Genomic DNA, 18,166 nt, shown 5'->3' with positions numbered 1-18,166 from the left:
TAAAAAGCTTGGTCGTGGTGTCTTCCTAAGGCTAAACTCTACCCTCCTTGAATTAGGCAAACTAGATTTTGATATTCATTTACATGGCAGTGCCTCAATGGCCAGCATCCATACCAGCAATGGGAATTTCCCTTAATCAGGAGACACGAATGCTCAGTGTAAGAACAATTAGGTACACTGACAAGAAACACATTTAACAACCAAGCAGGAATGGCAAGAGTTCCATACGGTTTTCTTCTGCAGTTTTGGGGACCAATTATAAAGCCAGAAGAGGCAGGCAGAGGGAAGCATGCAGAGGATATGGCCAGAGCGAGGACTTAGAGGTGCTGGGCCCCAGGAGCAGGTCCTTGCAGCTGGAGCCCTACGTGCACAGGCTTGTGTACTATCAGTGAATCGATGCTTCTATTCAGGAGGGACTGGGTCTTCTGTGTTCTCCAGAACAAACTCTCAGAGATGAGAATGGTGTGGATGTGAATCCTGAGCAGGTTAAACCATGCTATCTGGCAAGCATCCGAAAGCCAGGGGTGACAACCCCTTTGAGAAACACCTTCTACACCGTCACCAACAGTGAAGTTCCAAAACTCTCATTTCACTGCCCTGTAGGGAGATTGCTTCACTCATGGACAAAACTATGTGTTATTTTATAATCTCAGAACATTCCAGGCATCTTCTTCATTGGCAGATAGGGCTCGCTTGAATCTCAAGCAGCCATTTGATGAAGGCACAAGCATTCTACAGAGAAAAGGGGACAGAACACTGACCTTGTACCCACTTTGGGACCTCATATAATATCCAGTAGATAGGCAAAAGTGTCTTTTATGTCAAAGCAGACCATCATCCAAAGGGGTGTTGAGCCATAGGCCATTTTGTACATGAACTAGAACCCTACTATCACGGTCTGTTTCTGATGAGGTTGGTGGAGGAGAATCCTGTAAATGGTGATTATTTATTTGATATCTTTATATCTGTAAAAAAAGGAGTGATAAGGATTCGAGTGAATCATCATATTTTTTTGACTAATGAGCCACTAAAAGGGCATTGTTGCTGTTTTAAGTTGAGCACTGGGCTCAAGTTTACTGTGTGCTCATTAATGTCTGGTCAAGGATTGCTCTGAGCAGATGAAGAGATGACCTTGCTACATATAGATGACACAGAAGTCACTATATGACATAAATATAAATGGAAGGAACCCCCATTTACTGTTTCGATCTAGGAAAATGCTAAATTTTATTTAGTCAATGCAGAAAAAGCATCACTAGCCATGAAAGAAAGCAGAAAAGCAGTGTTTGCTTTGGTCACTGGAAACTGCTTTTTTCCCTCTGTCCCTTCTTGGATTTCCCTTCTAACCTCACATAAAACATTGCAAAGCTCGGTGGTCCACACTTGAGCAATCAAAGGGCAGAGAAGCATTGAAGCGAAGACCCAGTCAGTCCTGAGTAGAAGCATCAATCAACGGGTGGCACCCATGTGGGCACCCGCATACTTCCAGCTCCTCCCAGAACACTTTTTCATGACTGTTCAACTTACTACTGCTAACTCATACTGACAAGGTAGACGATGAAAAATTCAAATTTAATTTTTACAGAAAGAATATTAACAATGAAGTTCTTAAACTTTTATTGTATGGTCTTGAAAATGTTGGTCTACATATAATTAATGCTATTTGTTAATCATGTTGGCTATTTACATATATGTAAACCCATCAACCAATGAGATCTTATTCATCCTCTAGGGAGTTCCAGGGACCCATAAACTAGCAGCCAATATGGCTGTCACATGACCTTCAAAATTGGGAGTTTTTGTACAGTGTGACACAGAAGCTTGATGTATCTTCCAGGATATGTGGGAACTGACAAGACAGAGGGGAGCATGCAAAGGAAGAACAGGTGGGTGGAGCACAGAACGCAAAATCAAGTGGGCAGAGCCAAGGTCTTCATTCACAGAAGTCTAGAATGTGTGAAGTCATTAATGTTTGTCTCAGTAATTAGGGATCCCACAAAAACATGGGTAAGGCACTACTCATAGGAGCATAAATGACTCATAACTGTATCATCAAAGCCCACCCCAGCATGGGTGACAGCTCACAAAATTTGGGAACCTGGAGCTCACTGCACAGCCTGCAGGCAGCTCAACAGGTTGGAAAGTGTCCTTTCTAGGTGACACTGGTCTAAAGCTCCTCCAGACAGCTCAGCTGGTTTCTGCTGCTTCCAGACAGTTGGTCTGGTCTGAGATTTCTTTGCAGCTTGGCTTCCTTCTGTCTGAAGGGGACTCAGATTTCAGTGTGCACTTTGGTAGCGAGGGTCTTGTGGAGTCTGATGAGTTTCAGGGACTTCCTGACACTAGTTTTGAATTGTTTACCTCCCTGCTTAAAGAGCTTTCCTTAAAGATAGAATGTTTCAGTTTTCAAGGAAACATTACAGAACACCATTCCATGTGAAGGGATGAGAAGGCTGGCACTTTAATAATGCCACATGCACACAGCACAGCCCAGCAGGCGTTGGAGACATCTTCTCTGTGACACGGCCCCAAATCCCACAGGGCTGAGGCAGCTGGGAGCAGCTGACTGACTGCACTGACTGACATAAAATGAGAAATAACTGTGATATAAAGTAGGACACTGAATTTAAATCAGATTATACTGCAGAGATTCGTGGTATTATGGGAACCAGGATAGGAGTGACTTCATGTTCTAAATGCAAATATATAGTATCAGTACACAGGTGAGTCAGCCAGGGCTCTGCAGCTACAAATCGCCAAATCGTCGTAAATCACTAGACTAACCTTAGGGAAATTACAACAAAACCAGCAAAGTAATATGACATTTCCACAGCTGGGCCCAGCCACTCAGCCACTCTCCTCAACCACTTACCTATTCAGCCCCTTCTCATAGATAGACCTGCCCACTCAGCCCTTCTGCACAGCCGGACCCATCCACTCAGCCCCCTCACAGCTGGACCCACCCACTCAGCCCCCTCACAGCTGGACCCATCCACTCAACCCCCTCACAGCTGGACCCATCCACTCAACCCCCTCACAGCTGGACACACCCACTCAGCACCCTCACAGCTGGACCCACCCACTCAGCACCCTCACAGCTGGACCCACCCACTCAGCCCCCTCACAGCTGGACACACCCACTCAGCCCCCTCACAGCTGGACCCACCCACTCAGCCCCCTCACAGCTGGACCCACCCACTCAGTCCTTCACAGCTGGACCCACCCACTCAGTCCTTCACAGCTGGACCCACCCACTCAGTCACTCTGCACAACCACCATTCTGCTTGTTGGTTGTAAATATTTTGGCTGAGACACTCAATACTTAATGACACTTCTCGAAATTTGTATTTGTATTCCCCAATTTGTCACATTCCCCAGATCCTTGTCATTTGCTCTCCGCTGGTTCTTCCTTATCTTTGTAACTGTATTTTAAATGTTTACAGAATGCTGTGGTTGGATCAGCTGTAGCATTTTCTGCCTTCGATAGTCTCCATAACACACAAGGATACCTAGAAATAATCTTACATGAAAAATACAATTTAGGGAACTGGTATTCTCAGTTAAATGGGTTATACAAGTAATAGTCAGTAGTAAAATCTCTGAAGCTGTGGTTAAACTTCTTGCAAGACTGGCTGGTTGGCCGTCGTATCTCCCCGATCAGTCATGAAGAGCTTTGGCTGACAGCTTCAGCTGCTTTGTGTCCCGGCATCGACTGACATCCACTGAGTTATGCAGAGTAGACACCTCTCCAATCTGAGTCCAAGGTCAGAGTGTCCACAGCTGCATCAACCAGTGGCCAAAGGTCTTAGGGTGAGGCCAGATGAGTGAGAGACAGTGAACAAGACCCATTCTCATGCCCCACACAACAGCAGCATAGATGGGCTGAAGAGGGCTGAACCCCCACGATGTAGTCACCCCCTAAAGAGTCTGACCCAAACCCTTGCCTTGAGGAGTGAACTCCCAGTGTGTGAGTTTTGGGACCTTTCAACCATAGCCAAAGTCACCTACCCTAATTCTCTTACTTTTAAAAACCATAGAGGACATGGGAAAATAGCTTCTTAGTTCATGGTCCCATGTTTATTCCTGAGTCTTTTTTTTTTTTTTTTCGGAGCTGGGGACCGAACCCATTATTCCTGAGTCTTTAAGCCATTACTTTTTGAAAATGTTTTCTTCTTTGTAGTCTTCTTTGTGAATACTTCTCTCCCCCTCCCCCACCTTTTGGGTATAATTGCCTCAACGTTCAGTGTTTTATTTTTCTTTGTTTGACATTATTCATGTCTGTTTATTACTTACTCTTATTCTTTGTGGCTTTAAATTAGCATATAATAATTGTAGAAAATAACAACTGGTTTCATTGTAGCATTTCTGTTCTCGCTCATAAAGTCCATGGATCCCATCCAGTCACTGTCACCTGTCCTCTTCTCTGTCCGCCTTCCTCCTGTTCCTCCTCCTCCATTACATTCTTTTTTTATAAAAAACAAAAATCTAGATTCCATATGTGAAGATAAAACTTTCTTTAAAGGGGACTGTCTTTGATCTCCTGAGAAGTTCCCAAAACCCAGGTCATCCCATGCCCTTGTACACAGAGAACATGGTAGCTATGAAGTTGGTGGTTAGTGGCAACCCCAGACCGGTGGTGTGGCTTGTGTTTCTGTCATCTCCTCCTTGCTTAGGTAACCTTCCAGGCTAGTCCTGAGACTGACCGAGATGCTGTCTGTGTGCAAACTGTTCCGGAAACAGGAAGTCACCTGCAAATGTGCAGAGTTGCTGTTTCCCCAGATGGCCCCTAATAGGAGACGAATGAACACTTTAGCTCACTTCTCTGCTACTCCAGCCTCTCAGGCCTCTTGTTCAGAACCCTGCTCTCCCTGTATGCTGCCTCTAGCCTGGCCTCCTCAGCAAAGAGAAACCTTGTCAGAAGTCTCATGGAGAGCCAGGCCTTGAGAGTCAAGCTTGTCACCAAGCCTTTGTGTGAAAAATGACATTGGGGGAGAAAAAGGTGAATGTGACATTGTTTGTCTCTTAGTCAATAGGAACAAATGAGGCTTTTATCTGCATGGCCTCTGGAAACCAATTGCTTCTGTTTTGTTCTTGGATCCCTCCTCCAGCCCCAAGTGCGCTCTCTCTCTCTCTCTCTCTCTCTCTCTCTCTCTCTCTCTCTCTCTCAGTCCCTGACTTGGTAAGTGAGCTGTCGGACCCAGCTTGTTTTGTGAGTTTTCAAGGGCAAATAAAGGCCTGCAGTCTGTCTACAGCTTTGAGTGCTGAAGGCTGTCAGGGGCTTTGTGGTCCTCCTTTATAGAGTCCCAGTTGGTCCCAAAGAGAGCATTTGTTTGTGTGTGTGTGTGTGTGTGTGTGTGTGTGTGTGTGTGTGTGTGTGTGTGTGTGTTTGCTTTGGTTTTAAGAACTAAACACCCCTTTGACATTCTGAGCACCAGCTACTTAACACCAGGGCGTTCAGAAAAGACTCTATGAGATCACGGCACAAACTCTTTTAGAGTCAGGGAGAGAAGTGCTTTGAATGAGAAGCCTGAGGAGCTGAGAAGTGAACTAAAGAGTGTGGGAGAGACTATTGTGGGACTGCCCCGAGAAAGAGGGAACCTACCAGACTCCCTCTGTCTATTGAAGGTATGTCCTATGATGGAAGGCACCCATGGGCAATTGGCCTCTTTCTCTATAGCAGCACCCAAAAGTTCTGTGTCAAACTGGGGCAGGTTGACCTCATCAGCACACCCGGACCGGCCCCTCCGCCTAGCAATACAGCTGGGAAGTACACACATTACGTGCCCTGGACTCGCCCCGCCCCACCCCTTCAAAGGAGGTGCTACCATAATCAAATGGCCTAGGTGACCAAGTTAATCATTTTTCTCAAGGTGTGCCCAGTCTCTGTCATTGTCCCTGAGAACATAGGCCAAATCTTAAGAAGAGCTCTGCAGGCAGACATGCTCTGTATTTTTGTGCTGGGTCCTTTGGGTCTGTGCTGGGTCCCTCTGGGCATGGTGCTGTGCTCCTGAACAGATGGTGGATGGAAGGCCCTAGGCCTCTCACCAGGTCCCATCTCGGTAGTCTTATGAGTCCTTGCAAGTTTCCTTATACAGCAGCGTCTTCAGCCACAAAAGCATTGTTCTCAAGCATATCGCTCCCAAGACCCGCTCTTTCCCTCCCTCCCTTTTCAGACCCTTCGGAAATTCAGCAGTGAAATTTTCCTCCTCACATCTCTATGGTGAGTTTCCCTGGCTTTGGAAGGCTTGGTTGCCATGGCAGCAAGCCTCCTCTGCCCAGAGCCAGAATGAGGGGATTGGTGGTAGTGGGGCGGGCGGGGAGGAGGCGAGAAGTCATTAAAGTCTGCCAATTAGCATGCAGCACACCGCCCCTTACAGCTCCCCTTGCTGGAGAGCAGCTGTGTCCTCAGGTCCCTGCCAGTGAGACTCTCGCCCCGCTCCAGCCCATGCATCTGTTTGGATGCGCTCCTCTGCGGGAGACCTACCACAGCCCAGGCAGGCCAGGCTCCTGCAGACACCCCCAGAAGTGCCTCCCCACCCTCAAGCTCCTGTCCTTGGCTGCTCACCTTTGTAAAAACAGAGCAGGATGAAATCACACCAGTGGTGGGACCATGAAGCAGCAGCAGGATCCATCCCTGGGGGCTCACAGAGTTAGTTATTTTTATGGTCGCCTGCCATCTACTAACTGCTGCAAAGGACAGAAACACAGCGCGTCCAGCGTGCTGTCGGAGACAGGAAATGCACCAGACTTCACAGGTATCGGGTGAGGTGGATTCTCGAGGCCCAAATAGAGTCTGCTTCTTGAGATCCAGCGCAATTCGGGAAGTAGGCCAAGCGGAAGTGGCAGCGAGTCAGAACCCTAGCTCAGAGACCCAGGGCATCAGCAACTTCATCTGTGAAATGGGCTTTCTAGGAATGTCTCCCCCAAAGACCCTGGCTGGAGTGGCATGGGCACTTGTAAAGTTCACCAGGAAGTGGAGTCGAGAATGGAATTGAAGCTGTCGTCCATTTTCTGCTCCGGTGCGGTAGATAAATATCTAGAAAGCATTGGGGGCCGGGGGCAGGGGGATGACCAACACCACCAAATCTGCAGTGGCCTGAGAATCCTGTATGTGCCAGTCTTGAAGCCGACTTCTACCTTCAGAAAGTTCCCTTTGCTAAGGCGCACAAGCCATGCCGAGTTCCGTACACATCAAACACAATGCCACCTCCCACCACCACAGGGCCTTTGCACATGCCGCAGTTTTCCAGGACGGATTTTCCTCCTTCCGATTAATTAGTTTTTACTTGTTGTTGTCGTTTGGATATCAGGCCCCAACCCTTAACCAGTCTTCTAGCCCAGAACAGATTATTCTATCATATCTAATATATCGTCTGTGAAAATCAAAATATTCCCACCCTCCCTCCCAATTACTGGTCACTATTAATCTTCTGATTCCACTTCCTTTGACCACTAAAGCGTTATCTCCACCATGACTGGCCCCTCTGGGGACAAACAGTGTTCACGTTCTGGTAAGCTGGCGCCTGTTCAGTATTCTGTCCTTTTGTCCTTTTTCTTTTTAAATTCTTTTATTTTTAATCTTTTTTTTTTTTTGCTAGTGTGCAATGCATGTGAGAGCGTGTGGATACAGGGGTGTGCGCGCCCTGGCAGGCGGCTTTCAGGGCTGAGTCTCTCCGTCTGCCACGGGGCCTGGAGACTGGGCTCTGCTCCTTGGATTTCTACTTTTACTCTTCTCTCCAGCCCATCCTGTCTGTGCTGATGGGTGTCCCCCTCATGCGGGTGCTGGTCTCGTGGTTTCATACACACTTTGTAGTTTTTAAAATACTTATCTCCCCACTCAGAGCTCTAGGAATGGGAAGGCTGTGCGCACCGTTAGTTACTTTCCCATACGTAGCAAGAATGGACGGAAAGTGTGTGCACGCAGTGACAGGAGGAATGCACAGACCCCGCTCAGTCGCTCTCAGATGTGACCCTGAGTACAGAGAGGGAGCACCAGCTTCACAGAGTGGGGACCGGGGATGGAGCGAGCCCAGCCACTAGCCTGAGTGCTCAGGCAGGCCCAGGGTCTTCCTGTCCCCATCCTGCCTGCTTCCCTAGGCCCCGGGAAGCACATTCCTTTCTTACCCTGACTGACAATTGAGGCAGTGCTGTGTAGCTCTTTAGCATTCTGTATCTGCATCCTGTTACCCTGACCCAGTTTCAGGCTTCGAAACTCAACTGCTGCTGACAGAATCTGTGCTGAGGTACGGCTCCCCCTCCCTGTTCCCTAAATAAAAGATGAAATCAGAATGGCCATGTATATGCTGCCTCAAAACGGTGCTTTATTTAGGGAGAGGTGTCAGTTATTACTGGCTGCTGGCATTTAACATTTGTTGGGTGAACAAAATCTGCCGAACGCCGCCGAGGAGGAGGAAGGAGGAGGATGTGAAATGAAAGAGTCTCTACCCAGGGTGCACTGGGGCCCAAATTAGACCCAGACAAACCAGTAATGCGCAGTCTGCGGAGAGCCCCTCAGCAGCAGTGTGCGGCGTGTGCTTCAGTGTGTGGGTCCCCGGGAGACGGTGCAGCCTTGTGTCCGAGATGTGAAGTCGTCCTTGCTGAGGCCATTTTGAAATACAGACCAGAGCGAACCAAACACTCGGTGGGAGTCATTGGAAATGGGAAACCTGCCGAAAATACAGTGTGAATCTGTAGGTCCCTTTCTGCATTTAAGGTCTACAAGGCTGGGGCTCCCTTCACAAGGCGCACTGCAGAGAGCGCTGCCGGGTCAGGACTGTATCCCACAAAAGGAGTTCCAGAGGCACACCTCTGGACAGTGAGGTAAAATATATAGAAGAGTCCTCTCCATCCCTTGCCTTGTTTTCCTGATGTAGCAGACTACAAGAGTCACTGTGGGTGATCCAAACCTAATCGACCGACCGGCACATGTCTTTGGCTGACCCTGAATGGAGTCTAACAAACTGCAAATTGGGGTGGATTCTGAGCTAGGAGCTCAGAGGCTGCTCAGCTGGTCCTGCCCAGTGTGGATCAAGCCACAGGTCCTCTCTGAGCCCCAGTTTCTTATGTGCAGTGGCTGTCACTGCTTTAGGCTTACTGGCTTACTGTAAGAGCTAACACAGATGTCCATGAGAAGCCATTGTATGGCCATGTTTCAGGCTCTCAGACATACCACCTTCGTCTAGACGACGATACAGAAACTGCAGGCCAGGTCCAGATGGAGGTTAGTAATTCCAGACTCAAGGTTTTAACTCAATATCTCACACCCACTTGTCCAAAGGTAATCACTCTTTAACAGAGGACAAGAAACATATGGGAGCAACCCTCGAGATCCTCAGATAAAGCCAACAGACTCTTTCTAGTCCTTCCAAGTAGAACAATCCTGGGAAAGTAAGGAAGAGTGATCTTTAAAAGGAACATGTATCTGATTGGCCACAAGCCCCAAATGTAACACGATGCTTAAACTGCCTTGACAAAGAGCACTGTTTTAAACTGTGAAGTGATCACAATACTCTTTCAATTGGAACATTATTACGAACATATGAGACCAATGTACACAGGTCATAAAGATGTCAAAAGAGGGAATAGATTTAGCATGAAATATTAACTCAGGAAACTGCATTTCTAAAGCCCCAGGCCTCTTCCCATTACTGTGTCGACGACGGCCTCTGAAGTCTGCTCACACAGCTTGGGAGGCGTTGATCCCAGGGGCTGAACAGGACCTCCGTCATAGTTTCCCCCACTGCCACACTTACAAAATCAAAGCTACAGCTGGGAAGATAGCAGTTGAGAGCACCAGCTGCTCTTACAGAGGACTGGGGTTCAATTCCTAGTAACCACATGGCAGTACCACAGCCATCAGTCACTCCCTCGGAAACCTCTCCCTCTTCTGGCCTCCACAGGCACTGTACATGTGTGGTAGACAGGCATACACTCATATATAAAACAAAAATAAATATTTTAAAAGCATGAGATGGAGGCCTCTTATGAGAGAGATGGGGGAAAGTAAGACTTGATTCCTCTCCAGGAAACAGTGAACTCTGGACAGGGTATATGTGCATATGAGTGCAGGGCACAGGTGTGCAGGGCACAGGTGGGCAGGTCACAGGTGGGCAGGGCACAGGTGGGCAGGGCACAGGTGGGCAGGGCACAGGTGGGCAGGGCACAGGTGGGGAGGGCACAGATGGGCAGGGAACAGGTGGGTAGGGAACAGGTGGGCAGGGCACAGGTGGACAGGGCACAGATGGGCAGGGCACAGGTGGGCAGGGCACAGGTGGGCAGGACAACCATTTCATCTTTTCACATGGAAAGTGGAGATGCTCTCTGCTGTGTCTATAACCCCAACAGGATATAACTGAAGAGAACTTACCACATGCTGAAAGTCAAAGTCTACCCATGTTATCTGGGTCCTAGGAGATGTTATGAGCCTCCAGATGTTAGGAGCCTGTTTAGGAGTTTAAACATCACACACTGGTGAGTCCCTACTCCTCTTGGCAGAATTTCAGCTTTAACTGTTCCCCCACTTTAAGACAGTATTTAACTTCTTTATGCCTCAGCCTGGACTGGAGTTAGCTTAAAGTCCACCTCACCCCTATGCCAAGCCCTCAGATCCCAGGTAAATGGCCAGGGCTTTTCTGGCCTTACGCCTAACCTATGTGGCTGCTGTGTCTCCTGTGACCTCCACAACGGCTAATTGGTTGTGATGATGCTGGACCCTTCGTCAGCTTCCCAGAAGTCTCCGTGGGCACCTTACCTCACTTGTCCTGGTGTCACGATGAACATGGACAGACCCTGAGTCACTCTTCCTGTGGCCAACCCTGGGCTCACCATCCTTGAACCAGTCACAGCTTGCAGAAGCACCAGAGAGTTCAGCCATGTCTGACTATGGGTCTGCTGTGACAAGTGACAGACACTAGCTTCAGTTTGTTTCTCTCCCCAGCCCTGCCTGCTGTCTCCCAGACACTCACTCCCTTTGTCTAATCTCTAACGCGATGCCTCTCGCCTCAGTCCTGTTTGCTCTTGTCTTCTTGGTCTTGTACTCCCCGGGGAGCTGGGGCAGCTAAGTCTTAGCCTTGAACTCTGCTTCCTGGAGCAAATGAACTCAGTTCTCAGAACTGGATACAAGGATGCACCAAGGAAAGATACTTGCCACCAGAAGGGCTCACGTATGTTCTAACATGTCGCCATGCTACGGCGTTCCAGTTCAGAACCACATGATGTCATCTGATTAAAATACCGTTGTTTGATTCTTGTCCCTGGCAGAGGTTGTAGATCTCTCTAGAATCATTGCAGCCTCCTGGTCTTCAACTTATAGAATTCCCCCCGTATTCCCTCAGGGTTCTCGGGCATAGTTAACTTAATCTTTCTGAAGCGCCTCCTGGAACCTCTCCTTAGCTCGCAGAAAAACCTGCTTAAGAACAAGGCGACAGCCACGGATGAGTATGTCTTCCTGTTTCTTTAGAGGAATAGGCTTTGGATAGCACAAGGTTCTCTTTTACAACCACTCAAAGTGAGACTCCATATCAGCTGTGAACCCTCCCGTTACTTACAAAACCCCTCCTGTTCTATATACTGCCTATTAAGAGTCCAGTGTTTGGGGCTGGAGATGGGTCAGAGGTTAGGAACACGTTCTGCTCTCGCAGAGGACCTGGGTTCAATTCCCTGTACCCGCATGGTAGCTCACCACCATGTATAATTCCAGCTTCAGGGGATCCTGTCCTCTTCTGGCCTCGGTGTGCACTGCCTGGACGTGGTACGCATGCACATATGCAGGCAGAATGCATATACATGCGAATAGATAGTTTTTACTGGAGTCTGATTGTAAACCATTAAGATCTTACTCCATGGGATCTATCTATGGTATCGGTCCAACAAGACAAGATATCTTCATAACCACACACGTCTCCCTAGCAACCGACACCCTCATGTCATGTTCTCTCGCTCGGTGCCTTTGTCACACGGGTAGACCAGTGACAGCCTTTGGCAAGGTTAGCCCCAGAATCTGAGGAATGAGTTCAGAAACAGCCTGTCTATTCCGTGAGAGGGCCGGCTATAGGGAGTCGTGTGGGCTTTACACCGCAGACAAGTGTCCTTTCTGTTTGATCTGTGCCCTCCCAGACCTTTCTAAGGACATTTTAGTCTTTGTGAGTTTCCCATTTCCCACCCCAGTCCCCTCATCTCCTGGCCCCTCATTCCTGTTTTTTGTGCTTGTCACCTCCCCCCACCCCACCAAATAAAAAACACAGAGAAACAAGGCAGAGACAACATCCGTCGGGGAAGCTGCAGTCCGTCCCAGTGTGCCAGACGGTATACAGACCTCTCTGTCCACACACCTTCACTTGCAGACGCTCATTGCAGCGAGTCATTGGTCTTCTGTGAGAAGACGGTTCTCACTGGGACCTGTCCCAGTTATCCTGTTGTTGCCCTGCATCATGGAGAACCTGAAGCCCTGGAACAGCAGGCCTGGCCCTTTCATACGTCCCAACCATTTGTAGATGATATAGATTTGGGTATGGGGCAACTCAGGGCCCTGGAGGTGGGCCCAGGTGGCAGCTGGGCTGGTCGGCATGCTGTCTCCCCCTTATCCACACCAACAGGGAAAGTTGCTGATCACTGCTCTGGCTAGGCCACCGAATGCTGCCATCTGCAGGAGCTGGGGTCAGCCTGTCAGCTCTTATGTCCTTAGGGCCCACTCACTTGCACTCGTACCTCCAGAGTCGGCTCCACTGAGCTAACCAGTCAGCTGCCCAGTCACACAGGACAAGAACTCGGAGGCAGGAGCTGATGCAGAGGCCATGAGGAAAGCATTTATTCAGCTTACACTTCCACATTGCTGCTCATCACCACAGGAAGCCAGGACTGGATCTCACACAGGGCAGGAACCTGGAGGCAGGAGCTGATGCAGAGGCCATGGAGGGATGTTACTTACTGGCTTGCTTCCCCTGCCTTGCTCAGCTTGCTCTCTTGTAGAACCCAGGACTACCAGCCCAGGGATGGCACCACCCACAATGGGCTGGGCCCTCCCACCCTTGATCTCTAATTGAGAAAACGCCTTACAGCTGGGTCTCATGGAGGCATTTCCTCAAGGGAGGCTCCTTCCTCTGTGATAACTCCAGCCTGTGTGACGTTGACACACAAAGTCAGCCACGACAGGTGTCATGGGAGGTGGCAGAGACGTAGCTGAGCCATGCCTATGCCAGAATTATACAGGAATTTAAGAGTCCTGTAACATGCTCGGATTGTATTCCAAGCACACTAGAAGCTGGTGAAGACCTGTCAAGAGAAAAGGACAAGGTCTGATTCACCTTTTCTGAGACTGTCCTCCTGTTATTGTGGAAAGCAAAAGTCAGACAGGGGCCTCAGCATACAGCACAGCTGTATGAACACTTACCCAGCATTCATCTGTGAGGCCCCTCCCGGGTTTAATCCCCTGTGCCACAAAGAAAAATGGAACGAGCGGCATATCAGTTGGCAGACTGTTACAGCCGTGTAGCTGAAAGAACACAGCAGGGTGTGTGTGTGTGTGTGTGTGTGTGTGTGTGTGTGTGTGTGTGTGTGTGTGTGTGTGTGTGTGTTGTTTAATCTTTGGGTCAACAGGAGACAGATCTCCAATGAAAAAGGTACATGATCTTGTAGCCTGCTGTTTTTTCATTTTTAGATTGAGGATGGCTGGTGCTCTTACCCAGGGGTTTTTGAATAATTCGCCGTGGTTTTTTCGCATCCGTCAACCCCGATATTCTGAGAGTCCTTGCCTCCATCCCCAAAGACAAATTTAGGGCTGCAAAGAACCGTATCCCCGAGTCTATGTTCGGAGATGAGCGACTCGTACCGAAAGACCTTTATATGTTTCATGGAAGTTATTTTTGTAAATGGATTCAAGAAGACTTTAACAAGCAAATATAGCATCCTAAATGCCAGGGATCTAAATAGAAGATTCAGCAGAAGCGATGTATGACGGCAGAGCATGGGGGCCTTGGGAGGGAAGCTGGAGGAAAGTGATCTGAGGAACCGAGAAAGGACCTGGGAAGGAAGAGGCCTCGGGGAAGCATGCCGGCTGATCCTCAAGAACTCCAGCACCAGGCCATCTTTCCTATCCATCAGGTGCAGAGAGGGTAACTTTCTTCCTCAGAGTCAGCTCAATTGTATTAAAGGTGAAATGATGACCCCCAGTAGAGATAGGGTCCCACACCTGGCAGAATATTGGGGTTAAATAGTCAGGAAAAATAAGGCTGTGTATAGGGAGGGCCTCCCAATCTGGAGTGAGCGAGAGAAGCACCAGAGAAAATCAAGGGAGAAAGTCTTAGGAGTTCTGAGTTCCGAGAAGTGGAAGGGTGCTGTCTTCCCTAGGGTTGTATTGTTGTGAAGAGACACCATGACCATGACAATGTTTATAAAGGAAAGCATTTCACTGGGGCTGGCTTACAGTTCAGAGGGTCAGTCCACCGTCAGCATGGCAGGAGGAATGGTGACACAGAGGCAGACACAGTGCTGGAGAGGGACTGTTCTACAGAATCTGCAGGCAGCATGAAGAGAGGGGGCAGGGGAGGGGGGCAGCGTTAGGAGCTGGTGCTGGCTTGGGCTTCTCAAACCTTCCCCACCCCCAGTGCCACACTTCTTCCAACCAGGCCATACCTACTCTAACAAGGCCACATCTCCCTTAATGCCACTCCCTATGAGCCTATGGGGGCCATTTTCATTCAAACCACCACAGATACATACATGCTACTGTCAAGAGGGCTCATAGCACCAGGCTCCCCCTATAGCCCCAGGGGTAGGAGAGAGGGTCAACATAGTCAACCTACTTTGCCTCCCAGAGCCTACTACTTCTTCCCAAGCAAGGCACAAGTTACAGATGTCAGGTCATGATACCATTGTATACTGTGCTGGGTCAGAGAAGGGACTTGTTTCCCTGGGCTCAGACGTGCTGGTGATGGCCTTAGCTGGTTTGCATAGCTAGTCATGTGACCTGGCGGACTTAGGGAAGGAATACAGAGAGGCAGAAACAAGAGGGAAAGTCAGTGGATCAAAAACACCTGTCTCCCCTTGTCCTCCTGGTTCCTCACTATGGCAGCTGACGTGGAAGTTCTATGTGTTGGTTCCCCTCCTTAGTAAATGGCTAAACGAGTTTACTAGATCACAGGCTGTGAGTTTGTAGGAAAATCCTTAATATAAAGCAGTCCACTTTAAATACTACCCAGACTCAGCAAGCTTTGTATGCATACAGGTTGGACATCCTGATCTGAAAATCTGAAAATAAGATATCGTCTCCCCTCCCCCATCTCATTAGTTCTCTGAGAACTCCGTGCAATATATTTTAATCACATTCTCCCGCTACCACACCCTTCTCAGATCCATCCCTCAGCACACGATGTACAGCCAGTGTTCTCTCGGCCTGTATGCCTGTTGGCTGCAAGTGTGGTAGGCCTACCAAGGACCACGCCCTTAAAGAAACCGACTCTCTCTCCCGGCATCCTTCAGTTGCCAACTGCCCTTCAACTGAAGGTTGAGGCTTCGTGCCCACCTCCCCCCTCCGTGCTGGAATCTTGTCTGGCTTGAGGAAAATCCAAAACTTTTTTAAGCGATAAACGTCAAAAATGTAAAATTCCATGCCGTGAAACTTTGTTTCCTATGTAAAATGACTTTAAAGGATCATACAGAATGTTAGCTATTTCATAAAATGTCAGCGTTCAACCTCGACCAGTACTTTATAAATATTTAGTGAGTGTGTGTCTGTGCGTGATGAAGACGGACATGTCCGGTCTTGGTGCTGAGATGTTGCTGTTTCCTAAATGTGTGCTTTGGCCTGGTGCTGGCCTCCCATAAATCTAACGCCTCTTCAGATCTCACCCTGGTGGGGAGTTGCAGGCCAGATGTGGATTTACAGGTTTGCTCCTTTCTCATTGCGATGAAGTTCCTTGCAGCCCTTAAGTAATTATCCAGATTCACCTTTAATGCTAATTGTATTTCCTCACAGACTCAGACACAGGAGTTGAACAATGTAGAAACAGAGTCTTTATTTTGGCTCATGGGTTTAGAGGTTTGGTCCATGGGTTCCTTGGTCCAACAGCTGGTGGTCTGTGGTGTGCTTCTACACCATGGAGGGAGACGTGGTAAAGATCACTTGTTTACCTCATAGTAGCTGGAAATAGAAAGAGAGGAAAGGTCTTGGGTCCCAATACTCCTCTCAAAGGCACACATCCAGTGACCTCTCCCTCCTAGGCTCCGCCTCCTGAAGGTTCTTATTAGGTCACTACCCTCCCCCACCCCCCAAGAGCATCCTAAGCTGGAGACCATGCATGTGGCATGCAGGCCTTTGCCAGTCATTTAAGATCCAAGTTGCAGCACCTAGGCAGTGGCTGCAGCAGAGCAGGGAGCAGGTCTGAGGACAGAAGAGCCTGGCTGCTCACTTCTGCAGTGAAAGTCATGCCCGGGTCAGGGACTCAGAAAGATAAAGGTTTGATATGGTGCCTGCATATAAAGTCTCCATTTTAACTAGGACTTGGGGACCAAACACTGTTTTCCATGATGCATGGTGATGTTTAATTCAATAATTACACCAAGTGTTAAAAAATGAAATGTAGTGGTTTTAAAAACCACACACGGCCCCTAAGCTTCCTCCTCTCTCTTCTCCTTCCCGAAGTATTGGGTTGCCTTGGTGGGAAGCAGGAAAGCCGTACCACATAGCTTTCTCATAGAGATAAAAAAAAAAAAAAATGGAAATCACCACTGTGAGCAGAAAAGCTATGCACCAGAAACGGAGCCCCGCTTTCCCATGGTGAAATAGCTGAGCTTGGTAACCTACGACACACTTCCATCAATACGTTTGCTCCATAGGTAGATCTAAAGAGACGCGGGACAGCGTGCTGTAGATGTAGCTCATGTCATTAGCATAGAGCACGGCACACACAAATCAGTTACTTAGTGACTGAGCAATGCTCTTGATTCTCAAGAGCATATAGGGCTCACGATAGCCCTTGTATGCAGCATGGTGACCTCGAAGCATCATATATACACACATGTATCTTGAGAGGACCATAGCCGTGACAAGGTGACATGTGGGTTTCCTAGAGAGAGCTCCCCTGTTACTGTTGGACTCAGGGGGGCATGGCTCAGTCTCCACATCAAATTAGACTTCCCCAGTAAAAGGAAAGAGGCTATGGCTTTTTATCTAGCTCTAGTGTATTATCTCCATCTTGACTTCATGACAGAAGGTAGATTCTGATTGGGTCGCCAGCATTGTCTAACCCTGGGGCTAATAGTGCCATCTCTTCACTCATAGCCTGTGGTGTGCTCATTACAGTAAACTCGGTTCACACCAGGAGGGACGCCTCCCACCTTACCCCCTTTTCTATTCTGTCAACAATCCTTGCTACCTGGAATCCCAGGCTAGGAGCTTTGTCCGCTGAGAGAAGGGAGCCTCAGCTGAGAGAATGCCTCTTCAACATTGGCCTGTAGGCAGGGCCGTGAGGCATTTTTTAAAATCAACATTGGATGCAGAGAGCTCAGTTCACGATGGGCAATGACAGGGTGCCCCTAGCTCTATAAGAAAGCAGGCTGAGCACGTCCTGAGGGGCAGCCAGTGAGCAGCGTCGGTGATGGCCTCTCCTGTCAACGTTTCCAGCGTTCTGCCCGGAGTTCCTACCCTGATTTCCACAGATAATGAACTACAAACTGAAAGAGGGAATAATTGATTTCCCTCCCTGAGACTCTTTTGGTCACGGTGCTTTATCACAGCAGTAGAAAGCTTGACTAAGATGCCACCCTCTCTGGATTATTTTCATAGCAGCACTTCACCCTGGAATTTGTCACCAAGCCATCACAACATAGTGACCTTAACACAGAGAATACTGCCAATATATGTACCTCTACATCTTCTCACCATAAAACGTCCCACGCTAAATATCATTTGGTCTGTTGGGTTGGAAACCACAATGCTCATGAAGGAAAAAATGGTTTAGCAGCGTTGAACATTTAGAGATGGAGCTTAACCAAGTGTACGCTGGATGTTTGCTTCAATGTTAAGAGTGCATATGTGCAGTGCCCACAGTTGGCCAGAAGGGGGCATCAGATCCCCTGTTACTGGGGTGGCAGATGGTTGCGAGCCTCCACGAGGGCGCTGGGAACCAATCCCGGGTCCAATGGAACCAGTAAATCCTCTTAATCACTGAGCCTT

General features: G+C 48.6%; 1 protein-coding gene and 1 long non-coding RNA gene across 3 annotated transcripts in view; one reads left to right on the top strand and one right to left on the bottom strand.

Annotated features, from left to right (window-relative positions):
• The window catches only part of Ntrk2 (neurotrophic receptor tyrosine kinase 2), a 314,011-nt gene that overhangs the window by 281,167 nt on the left and 14,678 nt on the right, over window positions 1-18,166 (top strand).
• Window positions 8,297-11,179, bottom strand: LOC120097773 (uncharacterized). Its single transcript, XR_015641026.1, has 4 exons — window positions 10,962-11,179; window positions 10,748-10,887; window positions 10,364-10,438; window positions 8,297-8,663 (listed from the first exon to the last, which is right to left on the bottom strand). It is a non-coding gene; the product is annotated as an uncharacterized LOC120097773 (long non-coding RNA).

Source organism: Rattus norvegicus, chromosome 17 (assembly GCF_021556685.1).
Source record: "Rattus norvegicus strain SHRSP/BbbUtx chromosome 17, alternate assembly SHRSP_T2T, whole genome shotgun sequence".
Classification (NCBI taxonomy): domain Eukaryota; kingdom Metazoa; phylum Chordata; class Mammalia; order Rodentia; family Muridae; genus Rattus; species Rattus norvegicus.
Note: the sequence above shows the minus strand (reverse complement) of the source record. Positions and strands in the feature narration are given on the sequence as shown.